At 41.0% G+C, this 15,109-nt stretch overlaps 1 long non-coding RNA gene across 1 annotated transcript in view; it reads right to left on the bottom strand.

Moving 5' to 3' along the window:
- Positions 1-1,180: 1,180 nt before the first annotated feature.
- The window catches only part of LOC147001782 (uncharacterized), a 55,263-nt gene continuing 41,334 nt past the window's right edge, over positions 1,181-15,109 (bottom strand). The window contains exons 3-4 of the long non-coding RNA XR_015044627.1: positions 13,410-13,901; positions 1,181-2,085 (exon numbers count right to left, since the gene is read on the bottom strand). This is a non-coding gene — a long non-coding RNA (uncharacterized LOC147001782). The remainder of the gene's footprint in view (positions 2,086-13,409; positions 13,902-15,109) is intronic.

The following is a 15,109-nucleotide window of genomic DNA, read 5'->3' on the forward strand; positions in this document are numbered from 1 at the left end:
CAGAGGATGAATCTCCAGTACACACCAGCTACTCAATTGGATACCTTGTTTCCTTTTGTAAAGAAATGGAGGAGGCCATTCAGCCACCATCTGGGAAGGCTCTATCTCATTTTCAGAGCCACTACAATTGCAAGATTTTAACTTGGCACCAGCTCCATTGTCTTATGCCAGTATTCTCTGCATTGTCCACTTTCCCGTGGTAGTGTCAGTGATGGGCTCTGCACTATTATTTGTCCCTGTTACCTGGTGTTACTGTTCCCAAAATCTGCTTCTCTGATCTAAAGAGAAACTTCAAATCACATTCTAAACTGCTTTTGCTCTGAAAGGAGATGGGTGCTTCTACTTTTTTACAACAAAGTAAACATATCTCAAGAAACTCTTTCTATAGGTATGATCCATTCCACTAATATAGCACACAAGGAAGGACAAAAGTGCATATCAGGGGATGGAGAAATAGCTCTTCATCTGAGAATATGTTTCTCAAAAAACCCACATGGCATCTAACAGTCCTCTGTCATTTTAGTTCCAGGTGAAACCCCATAACTTCTTCTGGCCTTTGGGGAATGGCATGCAAGTGTTGCACAGACCTACAGAAGGTAAAACATGCATAAATATAAAATAAATCAAAATAACAAACAAAATCACCACTGGGGCGAAAGAAAACAGAGGGAGAAAACTCATAGATCATATGGGCCTGGATTTTGTCTCAGCTTTTAAAAACATCTGGATACTGAATACTGAACTACACACTGTGCTTGTGTTAAAACCCCCAAAAGGAACCAAATGTATTGTCAAGCACAAAATTCACTCTCATAATCAAGAAAAACAACAAAATCACTAAAAAAATTCCCTATCTCAAAAGGTCCTAAAATTGAGTATCTCTAGTAGTAGTTACCACTGAATGAACATTTGAAGGAAAGCAGAAGCATACATGTCTGTGTTTTCTGACAGCTTTTATATTCCATTAGAATATGTTTTTATTTCCTGAAAGACATTTCAGAAATACTGATATATTTCCCATTAATTTGTTCAACACTATCATCCACAGTATTTTAGCAGCAGCTAAATATTTGACATGCAAGGATACAGCATGGTGAATTTTTCCATCATGACATCGGTATCCACAGAGTTGGACACACTATCCACACTGAATGTAAAATCAATCACTTTTGTAGCTCAGTCTGGCTGAGAAGTCATTATGGAACCCAAGCCCCTTACAGAGATCCATCTGTGTCTGATAGGTGTGAGATTTCAGTAGGATGATACCACAGCTGAATAAAGAAGTTTCTTATGAGTGAAGAGGTGGAGATCATTGTTTTAATCTTAAGAAAACATCCAATTTATTCAATAGTAACTAAAAGTGGGCAGTCAATATGTACAGTGTATAGCCTTATCAAAATATTAAATCAATTACAAAACAAAACAACAGCAAAGAAACAAACAAAAAAACTTCTAATGAAATGAAAGAAAACCAAAGAACAAAAGTAATCAAAACTCAAACCAAAATCCAAAAACAAGAATTGTGCTAAACAGCCTTCTTTTGCTGTTATTTTATAGCAAAGACTTACAGCCAATGACTGTCCTTGGCAACACAGTAGAAAATGAGTTACTTCTGGTAACAATCTTTACAAGAGAAATTTTAGTAGGTCTCCTTTTTTGGAGTGTGGGTTTGAAGAATAAGAACACCCAAGACTAAGCAGAATACATGTTACCAACCTTGGCTCAAATCTTTACAATTTTGTAGAATGATTTTTTAATTTTCCTGGATGACCTATTAGGACAAGAAAAATTTACACTCTCAGAATCTTCCTGCTTTCCTAGCAGCTCTTGATGTGTCTCAACACATGTCTGAATCCCTCTACATGTTCACACTTGCTGAGCCAGAGCCCAGATGAAATTAAGAGCTATTCATTCCAATGAAACAAAAATAAAGGAAGAAAATGCAGCAGATGATAGCTATGATTACTGGGGATGAGATGAAATATTTGCTTTGCACATGCAGAGCTTCCCCTATAGAAGTTCTCTTCAAAGGAGAACTTGTCCTGGTCTGTTCCATGTTCCAGTTTCTGCTGGAGTATTTTACACCTAGGGAAGGAAGGAACAACAGCCCCGTTAGTGTTGTTTTTCAATTCAGCTTTACGTCCCACACTAGATCTATTCAGCTGGACAACCAATTATTATGACCTATCGTCTGCTGAGGTCATTACCTGCATTCCCAACTGTCATAGAGCACTTGGGCTTGTAATTATTTCTCAGCTTTTAAAAACAGCTGGAAACTGAGCTTTGAACTACACACTGTAGTGGAGTTTAAAAAAAAAACAACACTACATTACTCCAATAGCCCATGTATAATATATTGAATAATAACATTGTAATAATGTCTGAATCTTTGTTGAAGAGAGATGTGAACAACCTAGAAAATCATGTGGATGCCTTATGGGGAACCTGCCTAGAATTGAAGTGAAGGTTATGATTATTTCTCTAGTGCAGGATCCTGACAGGGTACCACTCATCAACCCCTATATCTGGAAATAACCAGAGAAAACATATCACATGAAATCCACAGGCACTGATCTGGGATCCATGACAAAAATCGAAAGAGTTTATACCTTTTGGGTCTCCTCTCCTCCCTCAGAGGGGATTTACACTCTTCCTACTGATGGTTTTCTGGTACCACAGACATATAAGCAACCATGAGGTACATTTCCTCCTCTGTGATGTACATGGGACACACTTAGTGTCAGGGTTTTCAGAAGTCCTTTGATTCTTGTGGCATTTGGCTGGTCCCTGGATTTGACCTGCCTCTCTTTTGGACTGATGGGTATACTGTGGTCTCTAGTCTGGGGCTTTCTGGGGATCAGGGCCCTTGCAGGGATCATAGTACTTGGAGGAGTGGCAGGCAAATGGAAGATTGCTGAGAACCTCCAGATTGATTTCCCATAGCTCTCAAAGCACTTTGCACTCCCACTAGAAATGAAGTTTTGTTTCTCTTTTCTCACATTCTCACCAACATGTGCTTTTACCAGTTTTTCATCTTGGCCATTCTTATTTGGAAATTATACTGCCTTATACGAATCTCAGTCACCTTGGTTTTCATTTCCCTGAAGACTAAGGACTTTCCACATTTCTTTAAGTGCTTCTCGGCCATTCAAGGATCCTTGTTGTGAATTTTTTCTATAGTTCTTTACGACATTTTTAGACTGGGTTCTATTCTTCTTGGTGTTTAGCTACTTGAGTTCTTTAGATATTTTGGAATGTAAGGTTAGTGAAAATTTTTCCCAATATGTAGGCTATCAATTTGTCCTACTGGCTATGCCCTTTGCCTTACATAAGTTTTTCAGTCTCATGAGGTCCAATTTATCAATTTTTGATGTTAGAACCTGAGCCATCGGAGCGTATTTAGAAAATTTGCTCCAATTCCTGTGAGTTTGAAGCTCTTTCTCAATTTCTCTTCAATTAGATTCAGTGAATCTGGTTTTATGTTGAAGTCTTTGATCCACCTGGCCTTGAGTTTTATTCCTGGTGACAAATATGGATCTAGTTTCATTTTTATACATACTTACTTACTGACAGTAGGACCAGCACCATTGATTGAAGATGCTTTCTTTTTTCCATTGTATATTTTTGGCTTCTCTGTCAAAGATCATGTGTCAATATGTATGGTTAAATTTCTGGGTCTTCATTTTGTTTTTCTATTTTAAAATATTTTAATCTTACACTTCAAAATTTATCCTGTTTCCTGGTTTCTAGTTCAAAACCTTTTATCTCATGCCCCCTCCATCTGCATCTATGAGAGAGTTCCCCACTCACACAAACACTGCTGTCTACTTGCCCAGGCATTCCCCTACACTGGGGCATTGAGCCTTCAAAGGAACAAGGGCCTCTCTTCCCATTAATGTCTGGCAAGGCCATTGTCTGATGCATATGTAACTAGAGCCTTGGGTTGCTCCATGTGTACTCTTTGATTGGTGGTTTAGTTCCTGTGAGCTCTGGAGTATCTGGTTGGTTGGCATTGTTGTTCTTCCAATTGTTGCAAACCCATTTAGCCCCTTCAGTCCTTTCTCTAACTCCTCAATTGGGGACCCTATGCTCATTCCAAAGGGTTGCTGCAAGCATCCTTCTCTGTATTCATCAGTCTCAGGCAGAGCCTCTGAGGAGACAGCTGTAGCAGGCTCCTGTCATCAAACACTTCTTCGAATCTTTGACAGTGTCTGAGTTTGGTGTCTGTATATGGGATGGATCCCCAGGTGGGAATTCTCAGGATGGCCTTTCCTTCAGTCTCAGTTCCACAGCTTGTCTCCACATTTCCTCCTGTGATACTTTTGTTCACTCTTCTATGACATTTTTTTTGTTATTCTAAATGAATTTGCAAATTGCTTTTCTAAGTATAAGAACAATTGATTTGGAAATTTGATGGGGATTGAATTGAGTCTGCAGATGCATGATGGCCATTTTCACTATATCAATCCTGCCAATCCATGAGAAGGGGAGATATTTCTATCTTCTGAGATGTTCTTTGATTTCTTTCTTCAGAGACTTGAAGATCGTGTCATACAGATATTTCACTTTCCTGGTTAGAGTCTCCTTCAAGGTATTTTCTTTTCCTCTATAAGTTTCAGTGTCTCTGGTTTTATGTGAAGTTCCTTGATCCACTTAGACTTGACCTTAGTACAAGGAGATAGGAATGGATCAATTTGCATTCTTCTACATGTTAACAACCAGTTGTGCCAGCACCATTTGTTGAAAATGCTGTCTTTCTTCCACTGAATGTTTTTAGCTCCCTTGTCGAAGATCAAGTGACCATAGGTGTGTGGGTTCATTTCTGGGTCTTCAATTCTATTCCATTGGTCTATTTGTCTGTCACTATACCAGTACCATGCAGTTTTTATCACAATTGCTCTGTAGTAAAGCTTTAGGTCCGGCATGGTGATTCCACCAGAGGTTCTTTTATCCTTGAGAAGAGTTTTTGCTATCCTAGGTTTTTTGTTACTCCAGATGAATTTGCAGATTGCACTTTCTAATTCGTTGAAGAATTGAGTTGGAATTTTGATGGGGATTACATTGAATCGGTAGATTGCTTTTGGCAAGATAGCCATTTTTACAATGTTGATCCTGCCAATCCATGAGCATGGGAGATCTTTCCATCTTCTGAGATCTTCTATAATTTCTTTCTTCAGAGACTTGAAGTTTTTATTATACAGATCTTTCACTTCTTTAGTTAGAGTCACGCCAAGATATTTTATATTATTTGTGACTATTGAGAAGGGTGTTGTTTCCCTAATTTCTTTCTCAGCCTGTTTATTCTTTGTGTAGAGAAAGGCCATTGATTTGTTTGAGTTAATTTTATATCCAGCTACTTCACCGAAGCTGTTTATCAGGCTTAGGAGTTCTCTGGTGGAATTTTTAGGGTTACTTATATATACTATCATATCATCTGCAAAAAGTGATATTTTGACTTCATCTTTTCCAATTTGTATCCCTTTGATCTCCTTTTGTTGTCGAATTGCTCTGGCTAGGACTTCAAGTACAATGTTGAATAGGTATGGAGAAAGTGGACAGCCTTGTCTAGTCCCTGATTTTAGAGGGATTGCTTCAAGCTTCTCACCATTTACTTTGATGTTGGCTACTGGTTTGCTGTAGATTGCTTTTATCATGTTTAGGTATGGGCCTTGAATTCCTGATCTTTCCAAGACTTTTATCATGAATGGGTGTTGGATCTTGTCAAATGCTTTTCCTGCATCTAACGAGATGACCATGTGGTTTTTGTCTTTGGAGAAAGTGGGGAAAAGCCTTGAAGATATGGGCACAGGGGAAAAATTCTTGAATAGAACAGTAATGGCTTGTGCTGTAAGATCGAGAATTGACAAGTGGGACCTCATGAAACTACAAAGCTTCTGCAAGGCTAAAGACACCATCAATAAGACAAAAAAAAACACCAACAGATTGGGAAAGGATCTTCACCTATCCTAAATCAGATAAGGGACTAATATCCAATATATATAAAAAACTCAAGAAGGTGGACTCCAGAAAGTCAAATAACCCCATTAAAAATGGGGCTCAGAACTGAACAAAGAATTCTCACCTGAGGAATACCGAATGGCAGAGAAGCACCTGAAAAAATGTTCAACATCCTTAATCATCAGGGAAATGCAAATCAAAACAACCCTGAGATTCCACCTCACACCAGTCAGAATGGCTAAGATCAAAAATTCAGGTGACAGCAGATGCTGGCGAGGATGTGGAGAAAGAGGAACACTCCTCCATTGTTGGTGGGATTGCAAGCTTGTACAACCACTCTTAAAATCAGTCTGGCGGTTCCTCAGAAAATTAGACATAGTACTACCGGAGGATCCAGCAATGCCTCTCCTGGGCATATATCCAGAAGATGTCCCAACCGGTAAAAAGGACACATGCTCCACTATGTTCATAGCAGCCCTATTTATAATAGCCAGAAGCTGGAAAGAACCCAGATGTCCCTCAACAGAGGAATGGATACAGAAATTATGGTACATTTACACAATGGAGTACTACTCAGCTATTAAAAAGAATGAATTTATGAAATTCCTGGCCAAATGGATGGACCTGGAGGGCATCATCTTGAGTGAAGTAACACAATCACAAAAGAACTCACACAATATGTATTCACTGATAAGTGGATATTAGCCCCAAACTTAGGATACCCAAGATATAAGATACAGTTTGCTAAACGCATGAAACTCAAGAAGAATGAAGACCAAAGTGTGGACACTGTGCCCCTTCCTAGAATTGGGAACAAAACACCCAGGGAAGGAGTTACAGAGACAAAGTTCGTAGCTGTGATGAAAGGATGGAGCATTTAGAGACTGCCGTATCCAGGGATCCATCCCATAATCAGCTTCTAAACGCTGACACCATTGCATACACTAGCAAGATTTTGCTGAAAGGACCCAAATATAGCTATCTCTTGTGAGAGGATGCCGGGGCCTAGCAAACACAGGAGTGGATGTTCACAGTCAGCTATTGGATATATCACAGGGCTCCCAATGGAGAAGCTAGAGAAAGTACCCAAGGAGCTAAAGGGATCTGCAACCCTATTGTTGGAACAACATGATGTACTAACCAGAACCCCGGAGCTCTTGTCTCTAGCTGCATATGTATCGAAAGATGGCCTAGTCGGCCATCACTGGAAATAGAGGCCCATTGGACTTGCAAACTTTATATGCCCCAATATAGGGGAATGCCAGGGCCAAAAGAATGGGAATGGGTGGGTAGGGAAGTGGGGGGCGCTATGGGGGACTTTTGGGATAGCATTGGAAATGTAATTGAGGAAAATGTGTAATAAAAATATTAAAAATTAAAAAAAAAGGTATTTTCTTTTATTTGTGATTATTGAGAAGGATGTGGTTTCCCTAATTTCTTTCTCAGCCTGTTTATTTTTTGAGTAAAAAAAGGATACTGATTTGTTTGATATAATTCATATCAAGTCACTTTGCTGAAGTTGTATATCAGGTTTAGCAGTTCTCTGGTGGTCAGTGCTTCTAACCATTGGTTGTGTGCTGACCCCTGTGGTTGAATTATGGAAACCTGCTAACCCCAGTTGTTGGAAAGCTGAAAGAAGCTGAGGAGGGGGGGGGGAACCTTGTTGGAGGACAAGAACACTCAGTAATCCTGGACACTGGAGATCTCTCAGACACTGCAATACCAACCAGGCTGCATACAACAGCTGTTATGAGGCCCCCAAAATATATACAGCAGAAGACTGCCAGGCTGGATTCAGTCAGAGAAAATGCACATAAGCCTCAAGAGAATGGAGGCCCTAGAGAGTTTGAAGGTCTGGTGGGGGTTGGCCTGGTGGTGGGAACATCCTGTGGACACAGGGGTTTGGGGGTGGTGGTATGGGATATGGTATGGGGGTGGACCAGGAGAGGAATAAAATCTGGATTTTAGCCTGGCATGGTGACGCACACTTTTAATCCCAGCACTTGGGAGGCAGAGGCAGATAGGTATCTGAGTTCCAGGACAGCCTGGTCTGTAAAGTGAGTTCCAGGACAGCCAGGGCTACAACAAGAAACCCTGTCCTGAAACAAAACAAAACAAAGCAAAGCAAAACAAAACAAAAACAAAAAACAAACAAACAAAATTCTGGAGTTTAAAATATATAAAGGAAAAAAATTTTAAAAATAGAAGAAAGATAAAAGAAGGAAATCTTTGGTGGAACTTGTGGTCAGTTCAGAATATGATCCTATCATCTGCAAATAGTGGTATTTTAACTTCTTCCTTTCCAATTTGTATCCCTTTGTCCTCCTTATGTTGTCTAATTGCTCTGGCTAGGACACTGAGTACAATATTTAATAGGTAGGGACTGAGAAGGCAGCCTTGTCTACTCCCTCATTTTAGTGGGATTGCTTCCAGTTTCTCTCCCTTCTTTGATGTTGGCTACAGGTTTGTTGTATATTGATTTTACTATGTTTAGGTATGGGCCATGAATTCCTGATCTTCCCTAGACTTTTATCATAAATAGATGTTGAAGTTTGTCAAATGGTTTCTCATCATATAATGAAATGATCATGTAGTGGTTTTCTTTGAGATTTTTTAGATAGTGGATTATGCAGATGGATTTTTGTATATGGAACCATCCCTGCATCCATGGGATGAAGTCCACTTGATAATGAGGAATGATCTTCCTGATTTGTTCTTGGATTTGGTTTTTGAGAAGTGAAATGCATAATTTTGCACTGGTATCCATAAATGAAATTCAGAAGTTCTTTCTTTGTTGGGTCTTTGTGTGGTTTTGGTATCAGTGTAACTGTGGCTCCATAGAGCACATTGGGTATTATTCCTTTTGTTTCTATTTTGTGGAATAGTTTGAAGGGAATAGGTATTAGGTCTTCTTTGAAGGTTTGAAAGAATTCTGCACTAAACCCATCTGGTCTCGAGCTTTTGTTAGCTGGGAGATTTTACCCATTGCTTCTATTTCTTTAGGGGTTATAGGACAGTTCACATGGTTTACCTGATCCTGATTTAATTTTGGTACCAGGTATCTGTTAAGATAATTGTCCATTTCATACAGATTTTCCAGTTTTGTTGAGTACATTTTTGTAGTAGGATTTGATGATTTTTTTTTAATTAACTTGGTTTCTGTCATTATGTCTCCTTTTTAATTTCTGATTTTGTTAATTTGGATACTGTGTCTGTGCCATCAGGTTAGTCTGGATAAGGGATTTTCTATCTTGTTGATTTTGTCTAAGAATCAGCTCCTTGTTTTGTTGATTTCATTGTATAGTTTTGTTGTTGTTGTTGTTTGTTTGTTTCTTTGTTTCTTTGGTTGATTTCAGCCCTGAGTTTGATTATTTCCTTCCATCTACTCCTCTTGGGTATATTTGCTTCTGTTTGCTCTAGAATTTTCAGATGTTCTGTCAAGCTGCTAGTATATACTCTCTCCAGTTTCTTTTAGGAGGTATTCAGAGCTATGAGTTTTCCACTTAACATGGTTTTTATTTTGCCCCATAAGTTTGGGTGTGTTGTAACTTTGTTTTCACTAAATTCTAAAAAGTCTTTCATTTCTTTCTTCATTTCTTCCTTGGCCAAGTTATAATTGAGGAAAGCATTGTTTAGCTTCCATGTGTATGTGGGCTTTCTGTTGTTTTTGTTGTTATTGAAGACCAGCCTTAGTCCGTGGTGATATGATAGGTTGCATCAGATTATTTCAATATTTTGTATCTGTTGTGGCCTGTTTTGTGAATGATTATATGGTCAATTTTGTAGAAGTTGCCATGAGGTGCTGAGAAGAAGGTATATTCTTTTGATTTAGGATGAAATGTTCTATATATATATATATATATATATATATATATATATATATCTGTTAAATCAATTTAGTTCATAACTTCTGTTAGGTTCATTTTGTCTCTGTTTAGATTCTGTATCCATGATCTGACCATTGATGAGAGTGGGGTACTTGAAGTCTCCCTCCAGTGTTGTGGGAGTTACAATGTGTGCTTTGAACTTTAGTAAAATTTCTTTTCTGGTTTTGGTTGCCCTTGCAATTGGAGCATAGATGTTCAGAATTGAAAGTTTATCTCGGTAGATATTTCCTTTGATGAATATGAAGTGTCTTTCCTTGTCTTTTTTGAAAACTTTAGGCTGGAAGTCGATTTATTTGATATTAGAATGCCTACTTCATCTTATTTCTTGGGAACATTAGTCTGGGAAATTGTTTTTCAGCTTTTAATTCTAAGGTAGTATCTGTCTTTGTCAGTGAGGTGCATATCCTGTATGCAGCAAAATCCCAGGTGCTGTTTACTTTTCCAGTCTTTTAGACTATGTCCTTTTATTTGGGAACTGAGTCCACTGATGCTTGAAAACCACTGTGGAAATCATTTTGGTGGTTCCTCAGAAAACTGGATATAGTACTACCTGAGGACCCAGCAATAACACTCCTGGGCATATACCGAGAAGATGCTCCCACATGTAATGATGACACATGCTCCACTATGTTCATAGCAGGCTTATTATAATAACCAGTAGCTAGAAAGAACCCAAATGTCCCTCAACAGAGGAATAGATGCAGAAAATGTGATGTAATTACACAATGGAGTACTATTCAGCTATTAAAAACAATGAATTTATGAAATTCTTAGGCAAATGAATAGAACTAGAAAATATCATCTTGAGTGAGGTAACTCAATCACAAAAGAACACACATGGTATGCACTCACTTATAAGTGGATACTAGCCCTGAAGCTTGGAATACCCAAGATACAATTAACAGACCACATGAAGCTCAAAAGAAGGAAGACCAAAATGTGGATATGTTGGTTCTTCTTAGAAGGGGGAACAAGATACCCATGGGTGGAGAAAGAGCGACAAAGTGTGGAGCAGAGACTGAATGAAAGGTCATTAAGAGACTGTCCTATCTGTCTAACCATTCCCTATAGTGTCACTACACCCAGGTGCTCTTGTGGATACCAACAAGAGCTTGCTGACCAGAGCCTGGTATAGCTACCTCCTGAGAGACTCTGTCAGTGCCTGTCAAATACTGAGGAGGATGCTCTCAGCCAACCATTGGACTGATCACAGGGACTGCAGTAGTGGAGATACAGAAAGGACCCAAGGTACTGAAGGGTTTTGCAGCCCCATAGGAGGAACAATATGAACCAACCAGTACCCCCAGTGATCTTAGGGACTAAAGCACTAGCCCAAGAGTACACATGGAGGGAACCATTTCTCTAGCTGCATATTTAGCAGAGGATGGCTTTGTTGGTCATCAATGGGAGGAGAGGCCCTTAGTCCTGTAAAGGCTCCATGCCCCCGTGCTCAGGAATGCCAGGACCAGGGAGCTGGAGTAGGTGGGCTAGTGAGCTGGGGGAGATGGTAGGGGATTAGGGGTTTTCAGAGAGGTAACCAGGAAATGGAATAACATTTAAATGTAAATAAAGAAAATATTTAAATAAAAATATTTTAATAATAATAAATAAACTGAACTTCTAAATTATCTAGAGATTATGAGACTTGAGAAGGTCTTGGCTAATCTTCCTAACCTGTGTGTCCTTTTATAAATCAAGACAGGTTTCTTTGTGTGTTGGGGAGGGTAGTTGAAGGAAATAATTTTAATTTTCATCTGGAGGTGGCTTATTCCCTAAGGATGAGGATGAATTCTGACCTTGTCTGTCAGGAATGGCACGGAACCATACATTGTTGTCCCATATCCAGGCTGCAGAGTTCCACTGGTTTATGAGCCTTAATCATTATTTGCTCTTCTCTACAAACCCTGCTCTCTCTCCTTTGGAGTAAATTGTCCCCTATTATATGTACTTAATTTTGTGTTTTGTCTTCCTACAGGATGTTGAGTAACTGCTTAAGTAGTTTCAGGACCACTAATCTTAGTGCTTTTATATAAGATTGAGTGGAATCATCATTTCAAAATCTCCAGATGATCTCCAGAAAACATAGAAAAGGAGTCAATTTGATAATCCCGAAATAAAATAACATGGGAAAAGCTTAAAAACCAGTGACTGGACAAGTTAGTCATTTGGAAGAGGTGTTCATCAGCCTCAGGTTCTTTCTGTATCTTCAAAGTCTACTCAAGGCTGGACTAACCTGAAGGAGTAAACACGAATCTCAGGAAGCACACAATGTCCACGGAAACTTTCTCCAAAGATAGTTTCGGACAGTCTATAAGGATGACAAACAGAACTTCCTGTGGAATGGGAACACTCTGGCCATACAGATTTATTCTGACAAAGGCTCCAGAATTCAAGATTACGAACCGTAAAAGTAGAGCAAATCTGTGTGTAGGATCTATTGGCTCATCAAGCCTGGGATGCACCAGGGCATGCAGTAGGCACATATTTGTTTTAAGGAATCCCTACAGGAATGAGAAGACAGGATGAAGACGCCAAGATCATCCCTCTAAAAAGAACACCTGAGAATGTTAACTCATCACCTTATTTGTAGAAAAGTCTGTGCATTCCCTTTTAACTTCCAGCTATGCATCTGTTTAAAAAAGAGGATGAGAAAAGGCACAATGGGGAAATCCCAGCATCTTCAAGAAAACACCATTCTCTTCAATCACAGGAGAGTGGGTTAGGAATGCCTCCCCCACCCATCTGCACAACTCTTCCAGGGATAACAGAGGCTTTAGAATCTAAGTGCAGACTCACATCTCACCTGTGAGAAAGGCATTCTAAGTCAGATTATACCAGTCCACAGATACTAAATGATAAAATCAGAAAACCTTTTGAGAAGCAATCCTCTCCACCCTACCACCCCCTCCCCCTCCCTTTCTTTTCTCAGACAGGGTTTTTTGTAGCTCAGGAGGGTCTTGAACTCTGGATCTTCCTGGTTCAGTGTTCCTAGTACCCCAGCCTTGAGAGACATTTTTCAAACAATGTTTAACACTAGGCGTCAGACTCTAAACTTCTGAACTTCTAAGACTATCAGAAGCCAATTTACAACTATATAAAAAAGGCACCACTGTGGGTGTGATTGGCAAATACATTCTTGCACATTTCTGCATTTTTTAATCTTTATTTACATTATGCTCTACCCTTGAAGTTTCCTTCTAATTATCTGCAAGCTGGATAACTATCTCACTCTGTCTCTCAAAAATCCCCCCACGGATGGGAAAAGTTAAGTAAGGGCTGGAGGGACATTTCTGGGGTTGTCTGGTTTTGTCCCTAAAAGACACCCAATGCCCCTGGACCCCTTGGGGCAGGCAGACCCAATGCCCCTGGACCCCTTGGGGCAGGCAGAGCCTGCTCTTCAGAATAGCTTGGCTGCCTGGAAGCCACTGCAGGTCTCTTTTTCTGCGCTGTCTAACAGGGTCACCAGTTTTATCTGGGGAAACTCAACTCTTAACTTTAGTTGGGCCACCAGCAACACTTTGCCCAGCACCTTCCTGGACCCCATGGCCAGGGCTCTCAGCTCACCTGACCACATTAGGGTGCTGGAATTCTCCTGGTGCCTCAGCACCGCCACCTTGTGGATGGTGGAGAGCGGCATGCCCTCCTCACTGGTCTGCACTCACAAGAGTTTCAGATTCATGAAGAGGAAGCCTTTCTTCAAGTCGCAGGCCTTGAACACCTTCACTTAGGCGCCTTCGCTGATCTCCATCATGTACTCAAACTGCTGATCAGAGCGACTCAGGCTGTCCTTCTCCATGCTGGCTGCAGGCTGCCGGCGTGACACAGTGGAACCGGGTGCACACTCGCTGCCTTACAGGCCTCGGGGAGGCACGGAGTTGAACTCGCAGCCGCCAGGCTAGAACGAAGGACCTCAAGCACAGCAGCTGTGATACTCCACCTAGCCAAGTCGCCAGGCCGCGCCTCGCCGCGCCGCGCTGCACCATCACTGCAGGAGAGCTCTGATCCCTCCTCTTCCCCGTCCTCAGTGATTGCATAGTCCGCCCACAATCTTTGCACCTAGGAGGAGGAGACAGGAGGACAAGAAGAAAGTGCGATTAGACTGCCCAGGAGACTTCCACAGGGTTCCACCAGCTCCCCGCCTCCTCTCCTCTACTCGCCCTGGCTGCCTAATCCGGCCGGGTTTCTCGGAGAAAAACCAAGTTACTTTTCTTCCCCAGCAGGGCTCATGCAGTCTTAGCGAGGAAAAGGTTGCTGGGGCCTCTCGGGATGAGAGCTGGGCGTGAAGCAGCAGAAAGAGAGGGGGCGTGCGGAGCAGCCCAGAGTGTGCCTGGGGCGCGGGGGAGGAGCCCCGCGCTTCAATGTCATGGCCATCTGTTAGGGAGGGCTGGGGCGACTAGAGGAGGGAGAGTGAGGGGCCCTGGAAGGGCATTACTATTTTTTTTTAATTATATATATGTTTTGCCTGCTGCAACCCGCACCTGGTACCAGCAAAACTGGCAAAAAGCAAGCTAGCCAGGCACATGGAGCAGACCACCTCAGGCACCCAGCGGGGGCTCTAGAAATCCCACCACAACCACATCTGTGCACCAATGCATGCAATTCCCCCAGAAGCCAGAAGAGGGCATGGTGTTCAACCCAGAAATGCATTAATAGGATTGTTAGCTGCCCTCTGGATCCTCTGGTGGATAGACAAATGCTCTTAATGGAAGAGCCTTCTTTCCTGTCCCTACCCTACATTTCTTCTTTGTCCTTCCAGATTGTGTGGTTTTTAATTGAACAAGATCATCCACAATCAAAGATAGAAGTTTATGGAGACCTATAGGTTCAGGTGCTTGAAGATGGAATGCTAATTTTCCTAGGTTAACTGGCACCCATCCAGAGCTCTTGTGGGTTCAAGATAAGGTCATAGAATTGACAAAGTTGGAGCAGATCTGTTACCTCTCATGTAATATAACCAGGCAGACTAGGCATGAAATGCCTAATTGATGAAATGCAGAATTGAGAATTTCCTCAATGGGTAGAAGTAGAGGAAGGAATAACCATTTAAGGCCAGCTAACTGGTGATGGGATGAAACCTCACACTCTCCTGCATGGATGGATCTTGAAATCGAGGTCACATGCCTATGGTGGAGAGCATGTCTGTGCAAGGCTAGGAAGGGAGAGCGATGGTTGATATTGATCTTAACCACACTAGATCTCAGAGTTTATTGAGGAAGTACTTCTTCCAGTGGATGCTTCATGCTTGTGAAGGTCTCCTGGAACAG

The sequence above is a fragment of the Mus caroli genome, unplaced genomic scaffold (genome assembly GCF_978045245.1).
Source record: "Mus caroli unplaced genomic scaffold, Mus_caroli_1 scaffold_12, whole genome shotgun sequence".
NCBI classification, from domain to species: domain Eukaryota; kingdom Metazoa; phylum Chordata; class Mammalia; order Rodentia; family Muridae; genus Mus; species Mus caroli.